This window comes from Acinonyx jubatus, chromosome E1, assembly GCF_027475565.1.
Source record: "Acinonyx jubatus isolate Ajub_Pintada_27869175 chromosome E1, VMU_Ajub_asm_v1.0, whole genome shotgun sequence".
In the NCBI taxonomy this organism is placed as follows: domain Eukaryota; kingdom Metazoa; phylum Chordata; class Mammalia; order Carnivora; family Felidae; genus Acinonyx; species Acinonyx jubatus.
The window spans coordinates 51,780,255-51,797,773 of NC_069397.1; the positions used below are offsets into that span (position 1 = coordinate 51,780,255).

Below are 17,519 nucleotides of genomic sequence, written 5' to 3' on the forward strand. Positions count from 1 at the left end.
ACATAAAGGTCCACAGACATCAGGTTAGGAGCACGGAGCATGGAATCCACACTCTCCCTTTCTGAACAATGAGCACATCTGAAAATCCGCTTCCCCCCCTTGGATGGACGGCCCAAGAGCCCCAGACATGTTCATGGTGGTCTCCCCAGCACACGGCTAAACAGAGGAATTCCGCTTGCCCCGCAGAAGACACAAATAAAGGCACCACCAAAGACTGCCCAAACCCTCCCAAATTCCTCATGCAGCCCTACGTTTAAATGTGCAGCTTCCCCTGTGAGAGCCACACGCTGAGCAGGGCAGGCTATAGAGCTGCTGGGTAAAACTCAGCAGAGCTTGGCCACTACCCGTTGGCCGCTAAGGAGAAAGTGACCCCAGGGAACTTTTTCACCTTCGGGAAAGCAGGAACATTCTGTTTCCAGAAGTCACAGCTCTAGGGAGCCCTGCTTGCTGGGGGGCGAGGGGGGGGGGTGGTGCCTAGCACTGCTCAGTTTCCAGGATACCAAAACTAAGCAGCTAAACAGACACAAGTTCTCAGAAGGGAAGACGCCAGGAAGCCCGGGGCCTGATCTGCACCCCCACTCCCCACACCCACGTTTGCCCCACCGCCTTGCAGACAGCCTTGGATGCCATCCCTTCAGATGCACTTCTCTGGCCTTTTTCTCTTGTTTTAAATTGAAAATTCTCCTGAAATTGTGGGAACCCTGCTTCATGCTGGGATATAAATCGCTTGCTGTCTTGGCTTGCTGAGGCTGTGGTCACAAAGTGTCGCAGAACGGGGCTTCATACAAGCCTATCATCTTCTGGAAGCTGGAGGTCGATGTCAAGACAGTGTCAACATGTGGGCAGGGCTGGCCCCTTCTGAGGGCCCCGAGGGAAGGGTCGTCCAGGCCTCTCTCCTCGGCTTGCAGATGGCCGTCTTGTCCCTGTGTCTCTTCACATCATCTTTCTTCTATGTGTGTCCCTGTGTCCAGATTTCCTTTCTATAGGGACACCAGTCATATTGGGTTAGGGCCCATCCTCTAATGACCTCAGCTTGACTTGACCACCTCTGTAAAGACCCCATCTCCAAATAAGGTCCCATTCTGAGGGACTGGGGGTTAGGACTCCAACATGTGACTTTCGAGAGAGGGGGACACAACACAACCCTTATTAGTCAACCTCCTTCCATCGGGACAGAAGCAAAACAGAGAGAGGCTTGAGGAGGAAGAAAGCCTGAAGGTCAGAAAAGGCCCTGAAAGAAAGGATCAGCCGCCGCAGGGGAGGAGGGGAGAGGGACACGGGTTCACAGTGCTGCCCAGGGCTGGTCTCAGTGTTCGGTGGTCCTTACTCGTCCTTCATTTGGCTGTTATATTTGCCACTGCTTGTCACACTGCATGTGACCCTCGGTGACACACTGGTGTCACTTCCCTGCAGCTATAGGCAGCGGGAAGAATTCAGAGGTAATCACTAATAACTCCATTTCTCCAAGTTCTCGGTCACCCCAAGAACCTGCCATCGCCTTGACCTCCCTCCAGACCCTAACATGCAACACTGCATTTGCTCCTGGACTGCCTCGAAAGCATCTTCCAGTTGTGACAAGGGGGCATACGCTGTCACCTTTGAAACATTCCCCAGTTCTTGGGGGTGCCTGGGTGGCTCAGTCCGTTAAGTGTCCGACTTCGGCTCAGGTCATGATCTCATGGTTCGTGGGTTCGAGCCCCACGTCTGGCTCTGTGCTGACAGCTCGGAGCCTGGAGCCTGTTTGGACTCTGTGTCTCCCTCTCTCTCTGCTCTTCCCCTACTCATGCTCTGTCTGTCTGTCTCTCTCTCAAAAATAAAGATTAAAAAAAAAAAAAAAAACATTTCCCAGTTCTGGGACACCTGGGTGGCTCAGTCAGTTAAGCATACAACTCTGGCTCAGGTCATGATCTCATAGTCTATGGGTTTGAGCCCCACGTGGGGCTCTGTGCGGACAGCTCGGAGCCTAGAGCCTGCTTCGGATTCTGTGTCTCCCTCCCTCTCTCTCTCTGCCCCTCTCCCACGTGTGCTCTCTCTCTCTCTCTCTGTCTCAAAAATAAATAAATAAACAAAATAAATAAGTAAAATCTTAAAACATTTCCCAGTGCTTTTGGTGACAGGCGAACCTGAGATCGGATACCAGTTCGGCCACTTACCACCTGTATGGCCTTGAGCAAATTGCTTCACCTCTCGGTGCCTCAGTTTCTTCATCTTTTGGTGGAGATAATGGTGACCGCCAATGTTATTGTAATGACTCAATAAGAGAGCGAACCTAAAGCATGTGCTGGGTATTATCTCCCACTGTGCCTTGCACAACTCCCACTGCTTTCTGTGTGTGACACACAAGCACTCCCCAGAACCTACTGTTGTACATGTGGAGGTACCAGGAAGTGTTCGCCTCTGCGGGGGGCTGACTCCTTGTCCCTTGTCTGTAGAAGTCTGGCACCACCCCGACCTCTGTACTCTGTATTTTTCCTAAAAGCCCCAGATATTCTGTTCTGGATATACCAACTCCTTAGGTCACTTTAAGGGAAAATCCTCTAATAAAGGTGGGGGGGGGGGATACAGTTGGTGCAGTGAATCATGTTTTAGGACTCGAGGATCCCCAGTCACCACACTGGAAGTCCTGGGGCAGGGGCGATCCTGATTCCCATGGCCCCAGATAACCCCTCCATATACTCAGCAAGCAAAGCCAGGGTTCTCTGCCCCTGATCTGTGGTTGCTTTTGAAATCTGGCACTCAGGCTAAAGAGTTAATATAACTTCATTGCAGAAGGATTTCTCCATAATCTGTACACGTGTCCCGGGGATCAGGACTGTGGGAGGTGGTGCTATTCCGTGGTAGCTGCTCAGGCCCTTGGCCCACAGCCCACCGAGCTCCCAAAGCCCTCTTGTTCAAGTCGATTTCAAATTTAATTACAACAACCAAGCAGAAGCTGGGGCCTCTGCAGAGCCATCACCTCGGAGCTTGGAGAAGGCCAGGGAGAGAAGCATCTTATCACGAAACAGAAACGTGGGAGGGGCTCCTGTCACCTCGCCCTGTGAAAACAAGCCAGCGATCAGCGGCAGGGTGCAGAGAACCAGAGTTTGGGCTTCGAAGGAGCCAGAGTCACGCCTGTGGATAGTAAAGTAAGGGCAGCCTCGAAGTGGGCCACCTTCCTGCTGTCCCCATAGCCTGCCTCGCCACCTCCCTCCCACCCTGTCAGGTCAAAAGGCCTGGCACCAACTCTCTCCTTGCACTGGTTGGAGTTAATAACTGATGTCTGAGAAGGGCTTGAAGGACAAAGGCACAAAGAACAGAGAGGGAAGAGAGAAGGAAGGCAACATGGGCCAGGTAATCTGACACACTTCTGGAGTGAGACACCCTGGCAGGGTGAAGGCGTTGGAGAAAGATTAGCGCCTTGGCTGATGAGCCAGATGACTGTTGGGTATTTCGAAGTGTGGGTCACCAGCTCCCAATAATCAGAATAGCCCCAGATCCTGGGAGGCTTCTGATCAATGCTGATTCCTAGGCCTCCACCTAGACTTAGGAGACCATCAAAGGGGGCCAAGAAATGAGCAGTTAAAAAAAATTTTTTTAACGTTTTTAATTCATTTTTTGACAGAGACAGAGCATGAGTGGGGGAGCCCCAGAGAGAGAGGGAGACACAGAACCCAAACCAGGCTCCAGGCTCTGAGCCATCAGCACAGAGCCTGATGCGGGGCCCGAACTCACAGAGTGTGAGACCATGACCTGAGCCGAAGTCAGACACTCAACCTCAACTGACTGAGCCACCCAGGTGCCTCAAGAAACGAGCAGTTTAGGGGCACCTGGGTGGCTCAGTCGGTTGAGCGGCTGACTTCGGCTCAGGTCACGATCTCGCGGTCCGTGGGTTCGAGCCCCGCATCAGGCTCTGTGCTGACAGCTCGGAGCCTGGAGCCTGTTTCGGATTCTGTGTCTCCCTCTCTCTGACCCTCCCATGTTCATGCTCTGTCTCTCTCTGTCTCAAAAATAAATAAACGTTAAAAAAAAAGAAAAAAGAAACGAGCAGTTTAAAACATCCTTCTGATGCTTTTCACCACACATTTCAGGAGGCTAGGATAGCCTCGAATGGGGATTGGCAAACTATAGCCCATGGACAGAATGTGGCCCATGTCCTGTTTCTACAAATAAAGTTTTATTGAAACACAGCCTTCCCCACTCGTTTGTACACTGTGGCGGCTTTTACAGTACAATGGCAGAGTTGAATAATTGTGACCGAGATCCTGTGACCCTCAAAACCTGGCCCTGTCCAGGAAATGTTTGCGAGCTCCTGGTCTCGAACAGTGACAACCTTAGCGCTACATTAGAATCACCTGGCAAGTTGCAAAAATAAGTGATGTGGGCCCACCCCAGGTCAATTAAGTGAGAATGGGGTAGGGGTAGCCTCAAGCATGATGAGATTTCTATGCTGCTAAGGTCTAGACTTTGTTGGGAGAAACCTTGTGTAATTATAGAATTGGCAATGATTCAGAATCGGCTACTGCTCCCTCCTCTGATGGCAAATGGCTTCAACGAATATTTAGGGAGAATCTTCTAGGAGGAATAAGACACTGGTGCTAAAAGGTGACTCGGCCCTACCTATCTTCCAGGGGTGCTCCGTCCATTCGGCCGTAAGTGACACTCAGCATATTTTCCCCCTTAGACACCAAAGGCCTGCTCTGTCCTTAAGGAGACATCCTCAGCTTCGCCACCTGGCCCGTAGACTGGTAACCTCAAGGTCACTTGGGGGAGCGATTAGAAACCCAGTCCCCGGGGGCGCCTGGGTGGCTCAGTCGGTTGAGTGTCCGACTTCGGCTCAGGTCATAATCTCACAGTTTGTGGGTTCAAGCCCCGCATCAGGCTCTGTGCTGACCGCTTGCTCAGAGCCTGGAGCCTGCTTCAGATTCTGTGTCTCCTACTCTCTCTGCCCCTCCCCCATTCACGCTTTGTCTCACTCTGTTTCTCAAAAATAAATAAATGTAAAAAAAAAATTTTTTTTTTAATTAAAAAAAAAAGAAACCCAGTCCCCAATCGTGCCCAGAACTGTGAACCAAACTCTCTGAGGCTGGGGCCTGGGAACAGTTCTGGTTGATGGGCTTTCAGGGAGCGGTCAAGGCATCCAGACTTGGGAACCACCAGTAGATTCTCTTTGAGGCTTAGTCGAAATGTCATTTCTACTAGGTTCTTCTAAAGCTGGTGGGCCCAAAGGAAGCATGCTTCCCGTTTACAACACGAATCTGAAAGGTGCTGAGCCGGGCCCATTTCTTGGCGCCCGGTAAGGAGCAGCACGACCAAAGGCCATGGTGTGTATGTGTCTGTGTGTGTGGGTGTGTGGGTGCATCGGCGTCAGACTGTGTGGGCGAGGGAGGTGGGTGTGTGCCCATGTGAGTATGAACATGATAGTGGGCGCGTGTGTGCAGGCACACTGTGAGCGTGAGAGCGTTCATGTGTGAGCGGACGGGTGTGTAAGCGTGTGTGAGCGTATGTGACTGTGTGCGAGTGTGTCTGGGTTAATCCCTACACGACAGACCGGTCCGTCCCGTGAGGAAAAGCTCAGGTCCTACGGGCGCTCAGCCAGGCAGGGCTGGACCACGACAGAGCGAGCGAAGCTCCAAAGGTGCTCACGTGTGGGGGTCACGTGCTTCAGCCAAGTCCCAGTGCCCCTGCCAAACTTCAGGTACCTCCCCCCCAACCCCCTCGCCCCACTGCTCACCTGCCCTGTGAGCCCAGGCAGGTGCCATCCCCTCCCTAATCCTGTTTCCTCATCCAAATGCTTGGGAGAACAGCCATGCCTATGGACAGAGGTTGGAGAGGAAAAACAAAAACGTGAGGTAAGGCTTTTACAGGTACAGCTGAGTGCCTGGCACGTTTGTTTGTCATTTCACGAGATGTTCAGCGAGAACCTGCCCCGGACAGGTTCTGTTCTAGGTACTGGAAACAAAGCAGTGGACAAACTAGAATGAATTCCTTGTCTTCGTGGAATGAATGTTCTAATGGGGATGGACGGAGACGAGAGCAAACACACCCAGGGAAACATACAGTATCTTCAGACGGCGATACCCACTATAAAGAATGGTAAGCAGGGCCAGACATCACGCTAACACGGGACACGAACGTTGGTCACAGTTCCGAAAAGGATAGGTCATTAGCAATGCCTCCCTAAAGTGAATGGCTCAGCTACCCCACTCCAAGATTCCCTAACTTCCTGGGACTCAGCTATAGTTATTTGTGGCTAAAAATTGAGCATTCTATCAAGAGAGCTATGCAAAGCAAAAGAAAAACAAACAAACAAAAAAAATAAAATAGAAATGTAAAAACAAACAGAACTCCCCACGCTTTTGCTGGAGGTTTGTTTTCGCTGGCGTCTCTACCAAGAGGGAATATTTGTCCGCACGCACAACGAGAAGGTGGGGCTTCCAGAATGCAGCAGAAGGCGGCCCCATTTCCAGGGCGGCCAGCTGACAGCTACAGGGACAGCAGGGACCCCGAGCCTGCCCCTCCATAACCCCAACCCTCACTTCTGCATGTAACTCTAGATGCACAGAAGACAGAGAAACCAAGATTGTGGCCGCTTTAGCCAACCACGCTCCCAGAGGGGAGTTTTGTAATGGAGGAAGAAGATTTTGAAATAACTCTCTTGTAGCCAGTGAGAAATAAATCTTGCTTTCTGGTCAGAGGCTGAGACTAACAGGCTCTTGGAGTCACTCAGGAGAGAAAGACACCATCTCCCCCCTGCCTCGTCCCATCCCCGCCCCGGGGCCACCGGGGAAATGACCGGTTCCACACCCTGCCCATCCAGCTTTGAAAGGGCCTTCAAGGAATCAAGAAGCAAAATGCTTGCTGCGGATGGTGATTTCTCAGCCGCCCAACCGACACTCGCTCCCTCGGGCAGTCGGGATCCAGTGTCCGTAAGAGGCCTTTAAAAACTTCAGGAACATCTACAAATCGGGCTGTTGTTATTCTCCATTCAAATCCACGAGACTCTGCCCTGAGGCCGCATGGACACACACACACACACAGGGGCGGGGGGGGGGGGGGGGGGGCTAGTGTGTGGAGAATACACAGAGGGCCTTTGCACTGATGGCCACAGTTTTGAGGAAAGGATGATGGAAAATGGGCAGCAGCGATATGAGATGCTGCCATACAGGCTGCACCCTAAAGACATTCTGGGTTCTTCTGCTGAGGGCCGCCACACCCCTCCTCCAAGCTCACGGGCCAAAAGGAGACAGACGAGGGAGAGAAGTTATTCCCACTTGGATTTTCGCATGGAACCGAAAGAGACCCTTCAACATGTATTTGCTGAGCACTCACTCTGTCCCCAGATCCCCAAAATGCAAAACAAAGAAGCCATGTTCCCTCTCTCCAGGAATGCAGTCTGTAAAGATAACAGATGAACAAATGTCTTTTATTTATTATTTTTTTAATTTTTGAATGTTTTATTCATTTTTATGACAGAGAGAGACACAGCATGAGTGGGGATGGGGCAGAGAGAGAGGGAGACACAGAATCTAAAGCAGGCCCCAGGCTCTGAGCCGTCAGCACGGAGCCCGACGCGGGGCTCGAACTCACGAACTGTGAGATCATGACCTGAGCCGAAGTTGGACGCTTAACCAACTGAGCTACCCAGGTGCCCCGGGACAAATGTATTTTAAAATGATAATAACATCCAACCTCCTTTCTCTGACCATTAAGACCTTCTGTGATCTGGTCCCTACCTACTTTTCTGAACACCTGCCATAGGACTTTTGCCTCATTTACTCCACTCTAGCCACTCTGGGCTTCTGGCTGTGTCTTGAAAATGCTAAGAATGTTCCTGCCTCAGAGGCTTGGCATTTTCTCTTCCCTCTGTCTGGAATGTCTTCCCACAGACATGCCAATGGCTTGCTCCCATACTTCATTCAGTCTCTGCTTCCCTGTGTCCCTCTGGGGAGCCTCCCCTGGCCATTCTACTTGCGACAGCCCTGTGGTTACTCTGTCTGTCCTCTGACCCCGCTTTATTTTTTTCTCAGTATATCACTATCTACATGAATGGTACAAATATATTTATTGTCTGTCTCCCTCACTACCAGTAAACCTCATAAGGGCACCAATGTTGGGTCTTTATTCCCTGCTATCTGGTTAATGCCTAGCTTACCATAAGTACACAACAGATATGTACTTAAAAGAATAAATAAATGCTATAATAAAGTCAGAGTGCAACATAATCTGTCCCAAACACTCCCAGGCTGTGATAGGAATATCCCATTTGCAACATCTCCCTTTCCTGGAAAGTTTTCTCTAAGCACAGTCCTAAGGATCAAATCGTATTTCCCTGATGGCATTTATGGTAGGAGCTGGAGATGTATTTCTCTAGAACAAGAGGGTTACACCATGGTACAGTGAGATCTCCGAAAATGATTCCAAACCATATAAAAATACACTATGGTGATTTTCTAAAATATTAGCTGCTGAGTTTCAGAAAACTCACATGTGAATGCCCGCGCCATACGGCAAAACAAAGTCACGAGGGTGTCATGGAAGTGGGGCAGACACCAGAGTGTCTCCTTCCAATCCCTCTTTATTCCCCAGAGCAGTTGCGAGGACAGATTTTAGGGCTTCAAGCTGTTTAGAGGCACGGTTTAAAATCCAAATTCCAAAACTTACCAAGAAAAGCTGGGAAATGCAAAATGAAATCAACGAGATCATATTTCTCTGCTGACACCAAAGCTTCAAAGCTTAGAGAAAGCCTCCCCACCCATCTGTGACACGGGGCACCTGGACTGCGCCCTCCCCAGCTGTCTACTGCAGATGGCCGAGCATCTCTTTTTTGATGGCTCGGCGCTGGGTTCAAGACACTTCGGCACGGTGGCTGGCTTTAAAAAAATGTGTTATAAAGAAGATGTGACCAGCTCAATCTGATCAGAGAAGAAAAGGAAATATGAAAGAGTGACGATTCGAAATGCTGCAGGAAATGAGGAAACGAAGGAGGGGTGTGATGGGAAAGTCTAGAAAGAAGGGAATAAGACAGAAACATAGTTACTGAATCTGATGGAAAAGGAGCACCGTGAAGGCAGGTGGGGCACGTGCAGGTGAGATTCACAAGTCCCCCTCTTGCCCTGAGCCCCCTACACTCCACACGCCGCATGGGGACCCCTCCGTGAGCCGGTGGAACAGACGTCGGATGAAGAGTCACGGGAACCAGCAGCCGCAGGCCACGGTCAGGAGAGCCCCAATAACCGCCACAGCAGCAGTAATTATAATAGCCCCCAGGGTGAAGGGCGTCCTGGGTCCGCAAGGTGCTAAGCATCTCACATGCAAGGCCTCAGTTAATCTGCCAACAATATATGAGACCAAAGGTGGACTCATCCCTGCCTTCCAGGCACACGTTACACAGTTTCTCTACATCTGCATGCCTTGCAATTCGAATGCAGCGCCGACTGACCCCCGAGACCAAGAGACCCTCTACCCACCTTCTCCTCGCCTACACAACGGCCCCGACGCTTCCCACCCCCCACCCCGCACACCTCACGGAGCCACGGTGAGGGACAAGTGACATGTCCTATGTGAAAGCGCCTCACAGCTGGGAGAGCGTGGTCTGGTGGTCCCTTCCTTCAAATCTACACAGCGGGCCTCCTCCAGGCCAGACTCGCTCTGTACTGTGGAGTCACGGCGGTGACCAGAGGGACAAAGGTGAAGGCCCGAGGCACATGCTGTCAGCAGACAACGCCGATGGCACAGAGTGGTCCAAAGGGCTAGGAGGAAAGGCAGGCCAGGCCAGGGCAAGCGACGGAGAGCTCGTGAGATGCCATTGTGCACAAAGTCCAGGGGGAAGGCCTCCCTGGGAAGAGAACATTCCAGCAGACCTCTCCATGAAGACAGCACCCCACCCTGGGCCCTTCTAAGGGAAAAGCATTCGAAACAACAGAACCGTGTGTGCAAATGGCTGAGGCAGATACCCAGACCGGAGGCCAGTGTGGGCATGAGGCCGGGAGGCAGCCAGGGACGAGACTCGGGACCGTCCTCCTGCGAGGCGGGAAGTGGCAGGGCAGTGGCATCCGTGAGGAACCTCGGAAGGGATGAATGGCTCTGGCAGGTCACGAGAGCAGGTTAGAGTTCAGTCACGGCCAGCAGCTCCCGACCTCCACGAGCCCCGCAGAAGCGGCCCAGGCTGACCGCCCCGGGGCTCTGCCCTGGCCGACTGACTCCTCTATTTTATGCCCTTTGCAATCTGCATGTTAGCTGCTGCGCGCGGGGACCAGGGAAGTTTGCCGAGGTGCCTCGCACCAGCTGTCCCCCGACCCGTCCCTGCTTATTTGCGTGAGATAACAGCAGTGGGTGATTCATGGCAATGGAACAACAGAAACCCGGAGATTTAGAGCCAGGGCATCCCAAAGCAGGAAGTGATAAGGGTTGGAGGGAATGTGTGAAAGCGAAAAGGGAGCTGGGATTAATCGGGGTGCAGACTGGACTTAACCAAATGCTGTTCTCCGTGTGCCTTTGAGGAACACCCAATGCAAAACTATTTGCATGCATGCAGCCACTGTGTATGGCCATCCGCTAACGTTGCAAGGGGACACATAATTCAAAGGCGAAAAATATGTGCCGGATCGGCTTCTTGCCACACGCGACAGCTCCCTGGTGTGAGGTTCAGGGGTGGTGGTAAAGGGGTCCATGCAGTTCTGGTTTCTCTCCTTGAAGTCACTCTTCTGGAAGAGCTCCCTTCCCAGGATAACAGCCAGCACTGTTGCTTTGCTTTGGGCCTTGCACTTGGCCACGGAGGGGCCAGAATCTAGGCTTCCTTCACCGCTGGACCCTCAGTGTGTGTCTCAGAATGGTCGAAGAGGAACTGGGTGGGCTGAGAGGGGCAGTGATTTCTGATAGAAGGGTCCTATTCACCCTCAAAAGGAGCCAACCCCAGTGACACGGTGATAGCAGACTTCCAGCCTCCAGAGCTGTGAGACATTACGTTTCTGTTGTTCAAGCCACCCGATCGGGGTTTGTTACGGCAGCCCAGGGAACAAACACACTCACCAACAGCAGCTTATACTCCACGGCAGGTCTCTAGCGATTATTATGTTTCCCCGGGCCCTCCCTGATGCCCTGCAGAGGACGCTCACGGACCTGAAGTCGTGGACGACTCCAGTACTGGGTTCTCCGCTCATGGTTCTCTGATGAGGGCTGTGAAGTCGTCCCCCTCCCAGACTGTCACCGCTCACTGTGTCGTAGGCAATATGTAAGACTTTATAGGACTTCCTCATTTCATCCTCATGATAATAACGGGTTCTATTGTTTCCTCCACTTTACAGGTGAGGAATCAAGGACATTCGTTAGTACATGAAGTTCATGATAGATGGCGGGGGAATCTGGTGCATCTTGGCCAACGGAGAGTCCTCTTGAGATGAACTCTGCTCATAGTTGGTAGGAGATGGTGGTCACAGAGCTGTGAGTTCCCTGATCTAAGGAAACACATCCCAGAAGAAGAAGAGGTAGGCAGTCAGGCCGAGGTTCCAAGCCTGGCTCTTCCCCCATAGCCATCGGCCTTGGGCACATGGATTCCAGAGCTTCCTCCATGAGAAGGGTAATGGCAGGAGGGTCCATTCATCATAGGACCTACCCTAAAAACCACCCACCCACTCATCATTGCAAGCAGTGCCCCACCTGAGGAGAACCCCCCCCCCCCGCCAAATCATCCCACACATTTCAAATATCTTTAGGGGATAGTGCCATACTTAGTGGAGAGCCACTGGATCATTCAGAGTCTCATAAACTTCACCTCTAGAATGAGAAAGACACAGACTATCTTTGTGTCCAAGTCATGAGGACCTAGAGATTTCGACATACAGAGAGCAAGCTTTCTCAACCTCAGCACCATCAACACTTTGGACTGGAGAGTGTTTATTATGGGGGGGCTGTCCTACGCACTGTGTGTTTAGCAGTTTCTCTGGCCTCTACCCACTACATATGCCAGGAGCACCCTTCTCCCAAGCTGTGACAATCAAAAATGTCTCCAGACATTGTCACATGTCCTCTGGGGGGCAAAATCGCACCCCCCCCCCCATTGAGAACCACTGATACAGAACACTCAGGACAGTATGAGGCTTATAGTTGGGATAGAGGGAATTGTAACTATTGGAGACAACCAGCTTCCTTCTGTGTTTATTCAGTGACAATAACCAATCAATTCCATTAGACGATGAGAATGGTCCACTGACCACGAGCAGTACCTATGTTAAGTGCACAGCCCACAGGCTTTCTTACTGATTCTAAAGACAGAGCGTAATTATCGCCAGTGTCCTCCTCTTGCCAGTTTCAAGAGCCTTTCCAGAAGCCTTGCTCTGACCCCACCCCTTCCATCAGTTCTCTGACGCTTCCTGTCCCCAATTCAACAGTTAATCCCCCATTCGCCACTCACCATTTCCTCTCCGTTCTCACCGCCACAACCCAAAGTGACGTGCCCTGCATTCTTCATCCAGACACCCTAGCTGTTTCTAGAGGAAGAGCCTGCTCTTTCCATCTTCCTCCTTCAATCCTTCCATCTCCTCCTATCAAGACAACATCCCCTGGGGACACCTGGGTGGTTCAGTCAGTTGGGCGACCGACTCTTGATTTTGGTTCAGGTCATGATCCCAGGGTCATGGGATGGAGCCCCGCATCAGGTTCCTTGCTGAGAGTGGAGCCTATGTGGGATTCTCTCTCTCTCTCTCTCTCTCTCCCTCTCTCTCCCTCTCTCTGTGCCCCACTCCCGCTCATGCTCTCTCCTTCTCTTTCTGTCTTGTAAATAAAAAAAAATTTTTTAAGACATTCCCCAGATACCACATTCATCGTCCATATACCAAAATCAAGAACTTTCACTGACTTTCAACTTCCCTTTATCACATTCACCTTCCCCCACTGGCAGCCTTACTTCCTGCTTCTCCCCAGGTGAGTTCTCTCTGGCTACTTTCTGCCTCACGCATTCCTGCTACATCCTCTGGGCAGCACAGTCTTTCTCCCTACTTCCTTCCCATTCCTCCAGCCCTAGCACAAACTCAGCTTTCCCCAAAGCCTTGTTGAACTTCTCCAATCCTGATGACTTTTCCCTTCATTAAGTTCTAGTACATGTATGGTCATTTCTGTATAGCAGAACGCTTAACTCATTGTTTAAATCCAGTCTTGCCATTTTTACCCTGGCGTCATTAGATGAAAAAAAAATGTATCTCCATGCTATTAAGCTCAGTACCCGCCCCCCCCACCATGCTGCCCCACCAAAAATACCTGGCTTATTCTGTCCTCCAGATTTTCACTAAATGTCACCTTCTTTTTTTTTTAATTAAAAAAAATTTATGTATTTATTTTGAGAGAGAGAGAGAGAGAGTATAAGCAAGGAAGGAGCAGAGAGAGAGGAAGAGAGAGAATCCCAAGCAGGCTCCACACTGTCAGTGCAGAGCCTGCCGCGGGACTCGATCTCACAACCGTGAGACCATGACCTGAGCCAAAATCAAGAGTTGGATGCTTAACCGATGGAGCCACCCAGGCAGGCGCCCTTTGAATGTCACATTCTTAGTGCAGCCTTCTCGGACCACCATATTTAAAATTGCAACTTTCCCAGCACTCCCAAGCCATCCATCCCCTTACCTGCTGGGAACATGGCAGCTAAGGAGATAAAATGACTTGTTGCTTTCATGGAGCTTATATAAGCTTGACATATTTACTCAGGCACAAAATATATTCATTTCATTCACTTATTTCTTTCGTAGTTCAATATCAAATCTGCTCTCTGTATGACTTCATATCCGTGTCTGTGTTCTTGACTTTAATCTCAAAGGCGAGAATCTCCCCTGGTCTTTCTTTAGTAAATCTTTAATTCCAAAATAGTTTCCAATGCACAGAAAAGTTAGGAGGTTGATACAGCAAGGTCCTATACACCCCAGATTCCCCTATTATTAACATCTTACATTACTGTGGTAGATTTGTCACAATTAATGAGCCCCTGTTGATGCGTTGTTATTAAATGAAGCCTATACATTTTTCAGATGTTCTTAGTCTTTCCTAATGTCTTTTTTCTGTTCCAGTTTCTCAGCCAGAACACATTACATTTAGTTATCATTGTCCCCTCCCATGTTTCTTGGCTGTGATGGTTTTCAAGCTTCCCTTGCTTTTCATGACCTTAGCAGTTTTGAGGAGTACTGGTCAGATATTTCAGACAATCTCCCTCTGGTTTTATTCATCTGAAGTTTTCTCATGGTAAGACAGGAGTTACAAGTTTGGGGAAAGAAGGACACGGAGGTAAAGTGCCATCGTTATCATATCATCTCAAGACTACATGCTCTCAACATGTTTTATTACTGTTGACACTGACCTTGACCTCCTGGGTGAGGTAGTATTCATCAGGCTTCTCCACTGGGAAGTCCCCTCTCTCTCCTCCTTTCCTGACTGTGTTCTTCAGAGGGAAATCACTAGGTCCCATGTCCTTGATGGTTGAGTGTCTACGTAAGTTCTTTGAAATTCTTCTGCACAGAGAATGGTCTTTCCCATTTATTTATTTATGAAATATTTATTTACATCAGTATGGACTCTCATGGATATTTGTTTTATACTTTGGTTTATAATCCAATACTACATTATTTATTTTCTTGCTCAAGTTGATTCAGATTTGGCCATTGAGAACTCTTTCACTTTGGCTCCTGTGTTCCTTTGACATATCCTCATCATCGTGTGTATGTGTGTTTTGGTTTTTGTTTTGTTTTATCTGTTTGGAGTTTAGGCATTCCCTTCCTTTCTGGCAAGACAGATGCTCCAGGCTCATCTTGGATATTTCCTGCCTCAGCCCGGAAATCAGCCATTTCTCTAAAGAGCCCTGGTTCTCGTTACTGGAGAACAGGACCAGAAACAAAGGGCATTCAGTGCGCTCATTGAGAGTGTGGTGATGTTAATTCTAAGTCCTTTCAATGGACAGAGCAAGGAAATACATGTGTATACTAATCCATGCTTACACACACACACACACGCGCGCATTTATAAATGTTTCTGTATGTAATCATCTGTATGTATATTAAGCTCATATTAGTACGAGTTCATACTAATATTTCCAACTCTAATCCATGACCACATGGATCATTCTAGCCTCCTCCCTTTCTTTATCTGAAAAGTCCATTCCAACAGTGAGAAGCTGGGCTCCCACCATTTGCTGTCTATTTACTTACTTGTTCAGTTCCAGGAAGTGTGTACAAGTATGAGAACTGCCAACCCATGCTCCCATGGGAACCAACTTAATGAACCACAGTACAATTACGTGCAGTTCCTTTTGCCTTTAGTCTTATAGATACATTTGCAAAGTCGCTTAGATTCACACCTTTCCCTCCCTAAACCTCCCATGAGATTGTTGCGTATATTTCCAATACAGTTAGATCCTACTATCACAGTTTCCTTCCATCCTAGGATCCCCCAACCTCCTAAATATATATATTTTTATTGCATACATTAAGGTTCGCTCTCCAGGCTGTAAAGTTCTATGGGTTTGACAAATGCATAGTGTCATGTATATGCCATTACTGTATCCAACACAATTGTTCCTTCCATTGCCCAGAAAATCCCCTGTGCTTTGCCTGTTCAACTTTCCTTCCCTCCTGAACCTCTGGCAATCACTGATTTTTTTTCCTCTGTTTTTGCCACCTGTATTTTTGCCTTTTCCAGAATATCATAAAAATGGAATCACACAGTATGTAGCTTTTCAGGCTGCTTCCTTACACTTCGCGAGGTGTAGTTTGTGTGGTTTGGTAATCCATTCCTGTTTCGCCACTGAATAGCATTCCATTGATCATTGGGGGTACCCACCAAAGTGTCTCAATCAATTTCATCTGCTGGAGGGCATCATAGTTGCTTCCAGTTTTTCGTGATTGTGAGTAAAGCTGTTATAAGCATTTGTGTGTAGGGCATAAGTTCTCAACTCAGGTAGGTAAATATCCAGGAACACGATTGCTGGATTGCATGGTAAGAGTATCTTTAGCTTTGTAAGACCTTCTTTGTTTATTTGGGGGTTTGGTTCATTTGTTTGGTTGGTTGTTTTAAGCAATGCTCAGTACTGAGACACCCATGACCAAACAGTTGATAAATAACATTTTATGTATTAAGGATCTAACAGATAGCTGCTTATAGACTCAGTTCCTATGAAAGCAGCTTAATTGCGGGTGAAGGAAAGGACGTCCCTGGCATAACCCCCTTCATCACCAGCATAAGGAGTCAGGAGGCCTTAACATTAAACCTGCCCATGGGGTCATGTGCCGTGCCTTCTTCTGCACCTTAGTTCCTTTCAACTGAGGCATGCCTTGTGGTTTCTGAGATCATACATGTGAAAGGAATATTAATCACTACTAACTACTAAACCATCAGTTAGTGTTAAACTGTGTGGCCCAACTGAAAACCATATTGTCTCCATTTGATTATTTACTGTATCCTCACTCCCTAGGCACCCGTTTTCCCAATTCCAAACAATCTTGTGGCCACACCCCAGAGTGAGGAGAAGCCCATTTTTCCGGGGCGGGGGTGGGGGGGAGGGAAGTAGTGTTAAAGAGCCTGAGCTCATTTAGAAAATATCAGATCTCTCCAGCAGGATCTGGCTCTCCTCCCATGCATGGGAGGACAAAGGATCCTGCCCCTCTTCTTTTCTTTTCCAGAGTGTGGTGGGACCGAGGGGACCTGGGATGTTTTGGATTCTCCTCTGCAGATTCAGCCCAGAGCAGTGGGTGTGGGATTTGGGCACACATTCCAATTCCCTAGATGTTAAAACTCAGACTTCTAGGACCCATCCCCACAGCGTCTTATTCAGTAGGTGTGGGCTGGGATGCAGAATTTGCATTTCTAACAAGCTTCCAGGTGATGAGATGCTGTTGGTCCTGGATAAGTCTTGGAGAAACACTCCCCTAGATGATTACCTTTCATGCATCCAATGCAGCCAAGACATCACTAGGACTTGCCTTCTCTACTCAGATGGAAGACAAAGCTGGATGGGAGAGCTGGGGAAGGTTGAGCTTAGGTTTGGGGGAGGAGGGCCAAGGAGGCTGACACTTTGACACTGGGCACACAAGTCACCTGCCACTCTGGAAATGGCTCCCCATTGTGGAAATACAGGTTTAGGGAGATGAAATGGACTATGGTGGCCAAAACCACTTCGTTGTAAAACGGAAGGAAGCGAACCCAGTGGGAGGAGGCAGCTCACACAGCAAACCAGGGCAGAGCCACAGTCACCTAACCTTTCTGGCTCTTCCTACAATAGCAGAGGGTGCTTCCTACAATAGTAGAGTGATGCTTCCTTGCTCAAGGCAGCACAGGTGCCTTCTATGCTCAGAGGTGAGGAGGGCAGAAGCAAGCCCATTACTGAAATGATGATGCTTGAATTGTCATCTCAACCATAAGTGAGCAAAACATAGCTCCTCTCTCCATCCATCCCCCCCCCAGACACACACACACACACACACACACACACGCACGCACACACATGGGTTCATGAGGGCCAGCACTCCAAGGAGACAGAGGGTGGGAAATGAACAAGTGGGTAAGATGTAGGA

General features: G+C 49.4%; 1 long non-coding RNA gene across 1 annotated transcript in view; it reads right to left on the reverse strand.

The window, feature by feature from the left end:
* The window catches only part of LOC128313452 (uncharacterized), a 59,373-nt gene extending 52,515 nt beyond the window's left edge, over positions 1–6,858 (reverse strand). Inside the window, exon 1 of the long non-coding RNA XR_008294190.1 lies at positions 5,711–6,858. This is a non-coding gene — a long non-coding RNA (uncharacterized LOC128313452). The remainder of the gene's footprint in view (positions 1–5,710) is intronic.
* Between the last annotated feature and the right edge of the window lie 10,661 nt (positions 6,859–17,519).